Source organism: Rhinatrema bivittatum, chromosome 2, assembly GCF_901001135.1.
Source record: "Rhinatrema bivittatum chromosome 2, aRhiBiv1.1, whole genome shotgun sequence".
Classification (NCBI taxonomy): Eukaryota; Metazoa; Chordata; class Amphibia; order Gymnophiona; family Rhinatrematidae; genus Rhinatrema; species Rhinatrema bivittatum.
In genome coordinates, this window is record NC_042616.1 from 788,570,094 (window position 1) to 788,583,867 (window position 13,774).

Sequence of the window (13,774 nt, forward strand, 5' to 3'; positions counted from 1 at the left end):
AATGCTGGAAACTTTATTCCTGGTCAGCAATGTTTCCAACGTTGTTGTGCTGGCACTTAAAACCCAAGAAGGACAGGACAAAACAAAAGAACGTTTTCCTTCCTCTGAAGCTGGCCAGATAGCCGGAGCAACTAACCAGGCTAGAAAACGCCAGTTAGCTGCCTCCACATAGCTGGATAAGTATTCTTTCTCTCATATTGATTTCAGTGATATGTGTTTCAAGGGGTACTACCCCGCCTTGCTTTGTTAAAATGTGTGTTTGGCCTGTGCTGAACACACATTTCTCAATCAATTTTCCTTTTTTGGTTGACTCTTGATAAGTTAGTATAGCATTTGGTTACTGCATTAGGAGTTTAAAAAAATGTTTAATCTCTGCATTAAAGGTATGCACTGAAATCCAGCTCAGAGTTTCTTAACGCACAGATTATTGTATTGGCCAGTTGGGTTGCAAGTAGACACTGCAATCTGTCTGGCTATGGGAAACCTTGAGGGGACATCTTTCATTCTGGTGAATCTGCAGAAGGTTTGTGTGATTTGTTAAATGAAAAGGAGATTTGCAAGAGCACTGGCCTGGTATTATTCCACAGTGAAGAAGAGCAAAAGGGCAATATCTACCAAGTACTGCCCAAAAGAAAGGAGAAGGGCTTCACTGGACCAGCAGACAAAGGATTATGGCACATAAAACACTGCTCTCTCCCTTCCATTTTCTCTCTCCTCCCTTTCTCCCTGCTCCTCCTCAGCTATTTTCAAACATTCTGGGCCAATACAACTGGCCAATACAATAATCTCAAAAAAAAACAGAGGGGTGGGTAAGAGTATGTAAATTTACTGGTTAGGACATAGGCTATAGGTATTGACAATTATTAGGCTTGTTCAATATTTGTTGATTGTTAATGTGGCTCGCGAGAATGAGGGCTACTACCTGTAGATAATGCCCTTGTTCGATGTACATGCACACGGTTGGTGAGACTCCAGCGTTACTTTGGGCTTCAACAGCACGAGGAAATGTGGAAGAAAAGAAAAAAAGGTTTTGCATTCACAAAAAAGCGAGATGTAGCTTGCTTGTTACGGCGGTTACTTCCCCAAAACCAAATAAGCCGATACTTTGCTTTCAATACGTGTCCAGCATGGCACTCTGTTTCAACGGCAGGGGAGAGAGTCTGACACTTCTCTTTCAACGCATGGCTCTCTGATACAATAGCAGGGGGAATGTGGAGAAGGGGATCTATGTATGGTCAACGACCAACAAGGTTCGAATAGCATAGTCTGGGTGGACGGAGGCATGGGTGTGGCTTGCTTATTGCAGCGGTTGCTACCCCTAATTGGGCTGGATGTTCACTTCGATGCCGTTCCAGCAGTGCTCTCTGCATTGATGGTGGGGTGGAAGGGAAATAGAACTGGGGGGGTACTAAAAGCCAAGAGTAACAAGTATGTGAAAAAAAAAAAAAAAGAAGAGTGCATAGCTTGCTGGGCAGATTGGATGGGCCGTTTGGTCTTCTTCTGCCGTCATTACTATGTTACTATGTTACTGGGAGATGTATCACGCCACAGTAGATCTCCAATGCCGATTAAACAGCATCTATTGCATGCTAGAGCATTATTGTTGCGATATACACAATATTTTGAATGGCTCTACCCAGGTTCCCTCCCCTATTACAATCAGCTGCTTTGCATGCAATTTGCATGCATGAAATATGCAAATGCATGCAAAGCAGATCATTACTAGTCTATTTCATGTTAATATTTATCACGGCTGACTGAGAAAGTGGTCAGCCATGATAAAATAACAACATCTCCTGGGGAATTGTTAAATGTAATGTGAGAGCTCCGGGACCCTAACGCAGGGCACAAGGCTCCTGGATTACATTTAAAGGGGTATGCAAGTCCAAAAATAAGTGCCACAGCCAAAAAGATAGAGTTAAGCAGGGGTCGACTGAGTCCAGGCTTAACCCAGGGCTGCCACTTGAGGTGGCCCCCAACACCCAAAAGTAAAAAAAATAGTTGTAAGTAGGTCTCATGGCTACGGCCCCCACCAAACCCTGTCTTCAATAAAATACAGTCCCCACCATCCCCTTTTCCAGTGATAATAGGGCATCCTATATTCCACCACCTCAATGTAGCAAACAAATCATTGGAGGTATAATGCATACCCTTCCCTCTCCTTCGCCTTCACCTCCACCCCAAAAATGTATGAAAAATCTTTGGGGTTCAGTAGAATCCCCAGCACCCGTCAAACCTTCAGAATTTAGTAGACATTTCCGCAATGGGGCCCAGGGTGTGACATTTTTCAAAATGGTGCTGACCTGACCTTGCCCCAGTCACTGCCAGGTACCTGTGACCTGGATTAGCCACTACTGGAAACAGGATACTAGGCTTGATGGACCGGACCTTTGGCCTGACCCAGTATGGCAAGTTTTATTTTCTAAGCCCAAAATGAATAATGGGGATATAGCACCATCAGATTCAGGCTGGACTCTAGCAGAAATCTTGCATAAACTTCTTTATTAGTGACAAGAAAACAAACCAAAGCAGATCTGCTATTCTTTGCAGTTCAACAACACATGTGTAGTATCGTGACTTACAATTCAACAATACTCTCTTTCTCCAGGCTTCCTTTTCTCCCCTGCGCCTCCTCTTTCCTCCTGGGCCTGGATAGTTATACACCTTCCCAGGGACCTCTGCCCAGACTAGGATTCCCTGCTGCCTTAGTCTTTAAGGTGGTCCGGGCAAATATCTCTGGATCTGGCCTTTTAAGGTATTTTGGGGGGGAGGTGGGTTTCCTGTATACTTCTTCATAGAGGCAATGGAAGCTAGAACAGCGATACCTTCTTGGCAGTTTTCTAAGCTTCAATAGCAAATTATTAATATCAATAAAATTATCAGACACCGTGCGACATTAAACATCGCAGATGCTTCACTTTCAGGTGTTCTGGAAGTCATTCACCTGATACTAATTCTTAGCTTTGTTGATACAGGAAAAACAAAAATTGGATCCCCACAGTTTACCTGTAATTCTTTTGACTAACAAATATTTGTCTGTGTCATTTTTTTACCGACACTATTTTGATGATGATGATGATGATGATTACTCTGTCCATTCTAAAGCCTGTGGTATAGTTTGTTGGGTTTTGTTTTTTTTTCTAACATTTTGCAGAACTGCCCTTTCCCAGCCTTCTCTTTATCACATCAGTCATGCAAGCGATGTGTTGACAAGACTAATGTGATGTGACCGAGCTGCAGCCAGTGAATGGAAATACATCAAACGCAGTTGTGCTGATGGCCTCGATGTTGCTTCTGTGCTTGACATATAGTTAAACTTCAAATGGGCTGTTTATTTTCCATCTACCGCTTGATGTAATGATTTCTCATTGCCCTCCTCTCCCCTCCCCCCCTCCACACACCTCATCTATTTTTTATACTGCAGCCAATCTTGGTCAAAAAAAAAAAATTTCCTCATGGCTCAAACGGTGGACTGAGAGTTCAAAGGGCGATTGCATTGCAAGAAAGAGAAAGCAGGCAATTCACTTTATGGGAACAATCTCCAGACTTTCTGCTCTGGGAGAAAGTCTAACACTATTTTTTTTAGCCTTGGGTTCTGGTGCAAAGCTATGCATATACTCTTACTTTAAAACTTGCCACGGGTATAAAGTATCCATGGATGTTTGCAGCTGCTTTATGGGGTGGGGGCTAGATTTTCTATGAAAACCAATGTATTTAGGCTTGAAAATATAAAACATTCTCCTGTTAATGTCTCATCTAAATGCATCTAAAAGCATCCACCTTGTGGAAGCACGTGCCTAATTTTAGTGGTGTCGCAGGGGGATCATTTTCAGACAGTCAATTTTCTCTGCATTCACCGGATCACGTTGGATGCCCACCTGACCCTGCACGATCACATTACAGCTATGGTCCAGTCTTCATTCTGATGTTTTTGTTATGGCCGTCGGCCACGGCGGGCCGCAACCGGGGCCGACTGTCATGGCCGCCGGCCGCGGCGGTCCACCGCCGGGACCAAGTACTTAACCGCGGCGTCGGGTTAGCACCATGGCCCCTGCTGGAGCAGGCATGCCCCTTCTATGCTCTTCCCGTGGCCATGGCTACTGCTGAGGCAGCCGCTGGGCTCTGCACGGCCAGGACGACTCCTCCCCCTTCTGTCTACTAAAGAGTTGCGCGCGCAGCTGAAGAGAGATTTAAAGGGGCCAAAACAGGAAGTGTCATGGCTCCTTCCCAAGACTCCTCCCTCGCCTTGGGTATTTAAGACAAGGTCTGTTCCTCAGACCTTGCCTTGGTATTGAGGTTTCTGGTTGTTCAGTCTCTGTACTGGTGTTCCTGGTTCCTGACCTTCGATCCTGTTTCTGTTCTTCTCCCTTGTTGGATTGATTCTTGGCTTCTGACCCTTGGACCGGCTGTCATTCTTCGCTTGGCTTGACCCTGGACTGGCTGCGGACCCTTCTTCTGGCTTGCTTCTGGACTGGCTGCGAACAATTCTCCTGCATTGCTTCTGGAACGGATTTGACTCTTCTCCTAGCTTCTACCCTCGGAACGGCTCCTGACCACTCTTCGGCTTCTACTCCTAGACTGACTCGACATGCTGGAGGCGCCAGCCATCTGGAATCCATGACCTGCAGGAGGCGCCTGCATCCAGACCATTCTTTAGTCTTCAAGAAGTTCTTAAGTCCTAGCAGCCGGGTTCCTACAGGCTCCTCCTGGGGGAATCATGAGCTTCCAGGGCGAAGTCTTCATTCGACTGCTGAACCTTCAAGCCTTGCCCTCTGACAGTAGGGGCCAGAGAGGGTTTACTCTCTTTGGTAACTTTAACTTACCTCAGAACAGGGGTCCACCTCCAGATTTATATCAGTTTTATGCTATATTTGTTGACTTTTCCCATTCCTCCAAAAAGAACTTATTCTTGTAGCTCATGTTTAATCACTAATCGATTCAACCATTGTAAGTCAATGTACATCTACAATTATGAAATGAATTCAGTTCCTTCAGAATACCCCAACAAGATTGTGGTCAGGCAGGAAGCGATCTGATCACATATACCTGTTCTGAAGGAGCTGCATTGATTCCCAGTAAGGTTTTGATTATGGTTTCTAAAGCCTTATGATTCAGGGCGCCTAAATATCTTTCTGCTTATCTCTCTCCATATGTACCCTGCCATTCCTTATGACCTTCTCAATAGACTCTTTTGGCTACTCCTTTTTTGACAAGTTTCCATTTGACCTGTATCCAACACATGCTCCCATGATTTGGAATAGCATTCTGGTTGAGGCTCACACTGAAGCTTAACTACGTTTAATTTAGGGAAATGATGAAGTTTTACCTCTTTAAAGCAGTCTTTGGTGAGGCTGCTGTTGCCTTAGATAAAATGTTATTTAGGTAAAGCTTGCAGGTTGGATTATTGTTGTCATTTAGGGGATATTCCCTGAGGAATAGATAGATTTGTCTCAAACTATTTTCTGGACTTAGAGTAGATGGGGGTTGGGTGGATCCTCATTAGCTATTGTACTTCATGAGGTAGATATTCAAAGATCAACCTTTAGGTAAGTTAGTCGAATAAGACTTATCTGGCTAATTTACAAGGGATATTCAGCAGCACGGCTATGATTCTGAATATCCCTAAACAAAATCATTAGCCAAATATGTCATATCTGGCTAACTTTAGATCTGCTATTGAGCAACTCTAACATCCAGTTACCTTTTCACCACTCCAGCTCAGAGGCTAGGGTACGGAACTCCACTGCATATTCTGCCAGTGTGCACGACCCTTGACGAAGATGGAAGAGGTCGGAGGTGGCCGCGGACTGTCACAATGGTTCGTCGAATACCTGCTTAAAAGTCCATACAAAGAGTGGGAGATCCTGAAGCAGAGGGTCTCCGCGCTCCCACAAGGGGGAGGCCCAGGCCAGGGCCTTGCCATCCAGGAGCAACAGAATGAATGTTGTCTTGACCTGGTCGCTAACAAATTGGGCTGGCTGCAGAGAGAAATGCATAAAACAGTGGTTTAGGAACTTGTGACACTGCCAGGGGTCCCCAGCATAACAAGGAGGTGCCGGAAGGTGAAGGGCCTCCGCAGAAATGGGTGGTGTTGCTGGAGCAGGTGGATGGGCATTGGTCACTGGGGCGGCGTCCAGGTGGGTCACCAGTCATTCCACCCTAGTGGCTAGCATATATAGGCACTGCTGGGGATAGCCTGAAGGCCGGCCAGGTCCGCCGGCCAGGTCCGCTGGTTCCATGTCCTCAGCAACCTGTTATGGATGTGGACCCTTGACCTGAGATGAGGTTGACGTTACCACCAGGAGTGGGACCATTTTCGTCTTTATCTGTCTTCATTTACTATGTTTCTAAAACCTGAGATGTAAATATTTCCCTCCACTTCCTGGCTAAATTGTGTGCAGGTCACTCAGTTCCCACACAAAATTTAGTCAGGTAAAAATGGGCAGGGCAAGGGAAGTCCCAAGACAGAGCTAAAGTTCAGCTGGTGAGCGCTGATATTCAGCACTACTTGGCTACAGATAGAAAGCAAACCGTCCTAACTTTAACCGGGTATATTGACCTGGTAGGGGCAGTGAAATACTTCTCTGGGCACCTTCTGCTGAATATCCAGATAACTTTCCTGCTCTTTGGCTGGCTGAATATCATCCTGGAACGGCACAAAATCATTGGATAGTAACTACCAGGGCAATTTTCAAAGCCATTTACCAGAGTGCACAGCTATTTACTGGGGAAAGTTGACCTGTCTGAAAATGACCCTCCTCAGAGCAGCTAAAAATTATGCATGGGGTGTACAATGCCACATTAACAAGGGGCATTACTTTCTGCATGCACTATTTTATCCCCCAACACAAAGAACAGGTGCATAGCACACAGTCACTTTTACTGTAAATCTTTATACTGACTAATTGTCTAACTACTCATGTAGTTTCTCTATGAAACTTACAAAAGAGTCTCAGTAAAAGTACTTCTGTACTTTGCAACTGCACAGACTATTCAATATTGCACCCATGGGGGTCAGTTTTTCAAAGGGATCGAGCCAGTTAAGTAAGAACTAAGCCATCTAGATCAAAAACTTTGACAAATTACCAGCAATGGGTGATTAAAGGTAGCCTCTCAAATTCAGGATGGTCCCAGGGATCGGGTTAGTCAGAGGAGAAAGCTAAGTGGTTAGCACACATTAACTTGATGGAGGGATAGCTGACTTGTATATAGCCATGTATGCTTACAACATAAGAACATAAGAACATGCCATACTGGGTCAGACCAAGGGTCCATCAAGCCCAGCATCCTGTTTCCAACAGTGGCCAATCCAGGCCATAAGAACCTGGCAAGTACCCAAAAACTAAGTCTATCCCATGCTACTGTTGCTAGTAATAGCAGTGGCTATTTTCTAAGTCAACTTAATTAATAGCAGGAAATGGACTTCTCCAAGAACTTATCCAATCATTTTTTAAACACAGCTATACTAACTGCATTAACCACATCCTCTGGCAACAAATTCCAGAGATTAGTTGTGCGTTGAGTAAAAAAGAACTTTCTCCGATTAGTTTTAAATGTGCCCCATGCTAATTTCATGGAGTGCCCCCTAGTCTTTCTATTATCCGAAAGAGTAAATAACCGATTCACATCTACCCGTTCTAGACCTCTCATGATTTTAAACACCTCTATCATATCCCCTCTCAGCCATCTCTTTTCCAAGCTGAAAAGTCCTAACCTCTTTAGTCTCTCTTCATAGGGGAGCTGTTCCATTCCCCTTATCATTTTGGTAGGCCTTCTCTGTACCTTCTCCATCGCAATTATATCTTTTTTTAGATGTGGCGACCAGAATTGTACACAGTATTCAAGGTGCGGTCTCACCATGGAGCCATACAGAGGCATTATGACATTTTCCGTTTTATTCACCATTCCCTTTCTAATAATTCCAAACATTCTGTTTGCTTTTTTGACTGCCGCAGCACACTGAACCGACGATTTCAATGTGTTATCCACTATGACGCCTAGATCTCTTTCTTGGGTTGTAGCACCTAATATGGAACCTAACATTGTGTAACTATAGCATGAGTTATTTTTCTCTATATGCATCACTTTGCACATCCACATTAAATTTCATCTGCCATTTTGATGCCCAATTTTCCAGTCTCACAAGGTCTTCCTGCAATTTATCACAATCTGCTTGTGATTTAACTACTCTGAACAATTTTGTATCATCTGCAAATTTGATTATCTCACTCGTCATAATTCTTTCCAGATCATTTGTAAATATATTGAAAAGTAAGGGTCCCAATACAGATCCCTGAGGCACTCCACTGCCCACACCCTTCCACTGAGAAAATTGTCCATTTAATCCTGCTTGTTCCTGGAGTCAGCAATGCAGCCCTTCCCTGCATGAAGTAAAAACGATACAACCTAGGACTGACCACAATGCCCCTCCCACCTCTGTCGTCCCCAGTTATTAAAAAAAAAAAATCATGGCCCAATACTGATCCTTCTCCACCCACCCTATGTCCAAGATACACCCTCTTCAGACTGATGGCTCATTTCTTATCTCCTTTTGTACCCACCTGACCTTCAAGAAAGCCCCACCTGACAGCCCCTTCCTGGGATCCCTTCAAACCCACCTGATCTCTAATAAAACCTTTTAACATCCCCTACCTGATCTCCATGAACACACCCTTATTGACATCAATCTTCCAATCCCCATTCTACCTACTCAATCTCTAAGACGTTCCCATCGACTGAGAGCTCATTCTCAAATCCTCCTCGCCACTCACCAAATCTGTCTGAAAAGAGCTGTGACAGCCTCCTATTATTCCCTCCTCTGACCTCCTAGATCCCCACTAAACATTCTCAGAGCCAAGTTAGCAAGGGGCCATAGGCTTACCTCCTTCCACCCTGGTTTCAGCATAGCTCCAATACTTGGTATTTATTTATTTATTTAACATTATTTTATACTACAAAATCCAAAGATCTATGCAGTTTACAAGTTCAAACATCTATAATAATAATAAATAGAAAACAAAAAACACAGAAAATCAAAATAAAATAAAAACAGATTAAAAACCAATGCTGGATGCCAGGTCAGTAGGAGGCAAGCCAGAGCCAGTGCCCTTTGGGTACATTTGGTGGAGATTCTGGTGGGGGGATAGGATGGGAGATAAGGAGGTGGCTTTCAGTTGGGGATGCTTTTCTAGAAGGTCAGGTTGATGGGAATGGGGATTGGAGGTATTGTCAGTTGGGGAGGTTTCTTAGAGATTAGATGCATCAGAGTATTACAAGCTTTGAATAATTCTTAAAAGGAAAGGACTTAGGGCCTCATTTTCTAAAGTATTGCAGGCCTGCGATACTTTAGGTAATGAGGGGCGGGGGGTCGACCCGGAGGGTGGTCCTGCGCTAGCCGGCAGCGATCGCACCGCCGCGGTACGATCGCTGCCAGTTTTGCACCCAATAGCGCCACCATAGAAGGTGTAGCTATTGGGCGCAAACTCGGATGCGAAAAGGCCCTTACCTTTTCATCATCCGCGGCGTCTTCACGGAGTCGGCCCCGGTGACACCCCGACTCCTCCTCTTCCGGGGCCGACTCCGCCCCCATCCTGGTATCGCGTGCGAGCCACTTTGAAAATGAGGCCCTTAGTTGGCTAACTCTGATATTCATTGCAAGCTGGTTAAGTTTAGGAAGCTAAGCTTGAGCTAATCCTCAATCTAGCCAGTCATATTTAAGCTCATTAGGCGTCTAGGGTCTGCTGAAATGTGCTTAATTTAACCTATGAAACTCTGGCTGGCTAAGTTAGGCACCCTGATTTTTTTAACAAATATATTGCATCATAGCAAGTTGACAGCAGATAAAGACCAATTGGCCTATCCAGACTGCCCAATTGAGATTCTTCCTTTCTGGCTCTCTACTACCATATGTAGATGAGCACACCATACCCTAACACCAGCACCTCTCCCCAGACCCATGTCTCCCAGCCTACCCCATAACTTTGCCCTCACTACTGCCTTCCACAGTCCATCCCATTCATGTCCAAAGCTTACCACTGTGCTGATCTCCACCACCTCCATAGGCAAGCCACTCCAAGCATTGTCATTTTCCTCTTTGATTCTCACCAGACCAAAATCCAATTCAATACCCAGGCTCCCTTCCTCTATTTCCCACTATATAATTCTGCAGCAATCCACACAGGCACCAAGACCTCTTAGGATGTTGTCCTAAACATTCTCATTGATGATTGAGTTTTAACCATGGTCACTCTATGCAGGTTAATCTAGTGCTATTAGGGTTGTAACCATGGTCATTCTGTACAGGTTATGCCAGTCTTCTTGGAAGCCTGATGTCATGCCAATTCACCTTTGCCCTCCGAAATGTTGTATAACCAATCAAACACTCAGAAGTAGACGTCATTGTACAAATCAACTTCTTTTTATCACTTCTAAGGTAAAAACAAATGATGTAATGAGATCAATGGATATCTCTGAATGTGTCTGTAACACCACTCCCCCTAACCCCAACCCACTAACCGAAAACTTACCCCGAATCAAAGTGCCCCCTTACAATAGTCCATATATAAAGTATCAGACTGAGTCCTATAGTCTCTCTCTCTCTCTGAATTCATGCACCTAACAAGGAGTAAATGGTGCATACATGCATGTGTGCACAGCTCCAGACATGCATGCATAGGTTCTAAAATAGCACATATTTTTGTATGTGGGTTTATGGGCGTGCACGCAGCCCTTGTAAAATCTATCTTTAACTGTGCCATCCCTTGCAAATGCACAGTATGCACACCCTGTCACGCCACGCCTGCCTGTATTTTGTTGGGTTTTTTTAACTTCTACTTCCTTCATAGCAGAAGTAAACATGTGGTACTAGCCCTGGGCGCGGGCCCAGGTGTATAGAAACTTGCCCACACATCTCTTGACCACAGCCCAGAATGCCCATGCCCCATCCATACCTCACCCCTTTTTTTCTACGATGAGAGATGTGCACACATCAGCATATACGCGTGCATCTCCTCACTTTATAAAATCGGTTGGACATGCACATTTTGGCATGTGCATCTCTTTTAAAATTCACCTCTATGCATGTAAATGCTTTTTAAAATCAGGCCCATAGCATTTATTCCTACTCCAAATTGGAGTTTCTGGGTGAATTCAGTAGCTTTGCCAAGATCTGGAAACACACAAGATATCCTCTCATATTTTTATTTTTTTTTCAAATGAAAACAAATGAAAGATTAGGTCTGTATATAAGGAATCCTTTCAAAAGAAGTATTCTCAGAACGATATTGATTTTTACAGCGCTGATACTGGAAATAAAGGGAAAAAAGATTAGTGCTTCAGAGAATTGAATAGACAAAATGTGTATTTATGTATTTGATGTGCAAGGGCATTCTTACAAATTTGAAAGACTTGGTCCTCCTTTTAATTTTATTAGCTCTGTGAACATGCTGAATCAAGATCTATAGGTAATGAATCTTGGGATGTTCTGTAAAAGTTTGATGCCATGTTCTAATCGATATATCCTTTTATTTGTTTCCTACTCCATGTGCAACACATTTCTTGCTTTGTAGTTGTAGCATTTTTATTTTACTCCTATTTAGCAGCAGAATAAGGGTATACAAGGTATTCTATAGTTAACATTCACATTGGGCCTGATTTTAAAAATCATTTATTTGAGTAAAACTGGATTTTTCTTGAGTAAATGCACTTTATTCGAGCAAGTGGGCTTTTGAATATTTCTACAGTATATGCCATTGAATTGTCCATAGGATTTACTCCTGTAAGTGCACTTTATTTGAGTAAATGGTTTTTGAATATTGCTACAATAGTAGTTACCTTTTCACATGTAACTCCTTTTGAAAATTACCCCCATTTTCACAGTTTTTATTTACTTCTTTATTTTTACAAAGCACTGCAAATTACTATTGCATTATAGATATTCTAGGAAATGGAGAAGTTAATATTTGTCTGTGCTCAGGGAAGGCTAGTGGTGGTATGTTTGCTAGTCCAGATTATACGGCCACATTAGGAGGGAAGTTTGCAAAGCCATTTACCTGGATAAACATTCAATTAGCCAGGTAAATTGACCTGGCTGAAAATGTTCCTCTTTATTTGTGATTCTACTAGGGTTAACAAGCCTAAGAGGAGACACCAAGAGGGGTAGAAAAGATGCCCCAAGAAAGAAAGGAACTGGGCATAGAAAGTAATGATGAAATAAAAGGACAATTGTGGCCCAGACTAAATGTCAGGAAGGCCAAGGAATGAGGCTCACTGGTAAAACAACCTGAAGGTTGTTATACCTTATATCATAGGCCTTTTTCAAGTAAGGCATACTGAAGGCAGTAACCTGATAGTAGTTGGAAAACTGAATGTGGGTAAGAAGAATATTGGCATGGAAGTCGGACGCTAGGTGTGCTGAAGCAATCTAGAGAGACAGAACTGTTGGGAGCTCCGATGGGAGATCCATGGAGAATACTGTTTCAAAGGAGAAAGAAAACCTGAACGAGAGTTGACTAGGGGATTGTAAAGACAGATGGAACAGGAAACACAAGGCTGCTGGGAAATGGAATTCTGAGAACCTTGGCAGAGAAGTAATCAGGATCCAGGCAGACTGGGAGAGTCCACTGAGACTGACTAAGGTATCAGTATCGGTCTTAAGCCAGAGAGAACAGAGCCTTGAGAGAGAGGACGATAGAGACAGAACCAGACAAGAAGGCCAGAGGGAAAGGACTTACCTGGACCCAGAAGCGGAACTATCTCCAGCCTTTGCTTAAGATTTACATCTGCAAAAGGTACTGTTGAGAACTAAATGGATGAGCAGCATCTTTTATACAACAAATATTCATGAAGTGTTTGGCCAAAAAAATAAATAAATAAATAAGTATTCTGACTTTAGGAGTCAAAGTCACCATAAAATCTCCATTAATGGTCTCCACTCTTACCACAAACATCCTCTCACCTTCATATTTTAGTTTTCACCTATAAATCTCTATCCATGGTCGCTTTCCATTCTCTCCACTCCCTCTCTCTTACTGTCTACTCATGTTTTGTCTTGTAAGGCACCAAATAAATGCCAGAATAAAATAAAATAAAACGTCAGCATTAGCTAAAACTGTATTATTTGTGACGGGAGAGATCCTCTTTGATGTACCATGCTGTTTATAAGGGAAGGAAGGTCATGCAAAGTGTGCAATGTGCAGGACTTCCAATTTTAAATTTATTTTTTGCAGGCTTCCTTAACACTTCTATAATATTTTAGTTAAATCCTTTTTAATAGAAAAGTGTTTGAGCACTGCAAATGATGTACTTCCATTTTTCCTCTGTTTATCTGCTTTCCCTCATTGAATCCTAAGTGGTTTACAGCATATTTAAATGTCGCAGTGGAGAGACTGACAGATCAGCAAGCACTTTTGGCTTTCCTTAGTTCAAGCTGACTTTTTCTATGTATACTAAACGTTAAATTCAAAGCTTTGTGGCAAAAATAAATAAAGCTGAGGTAAACCTGAATAAAAAGGAAAAGAGAAAGCTGAAGTGCATCATTTATCAAGACCACTGTAAAGCAGTAATAGTCAATCATGCGATTGTACGTCAAGGATACGCTTGGCTAAAATGTTTGGTCTGGCTTGTTGGATTTGTTTTCAGTCCATTTTTTAGCTGAATTTTGTACTACAGGGCTGTTTTTCTTCATTTTTGTTTGTTTTATTTGATTTGGTAAAATAGCTCTCAGTATTTGCAAATAGCAAGCACTGTATACAAATGCTGCGCGCTTTTTCCTGAA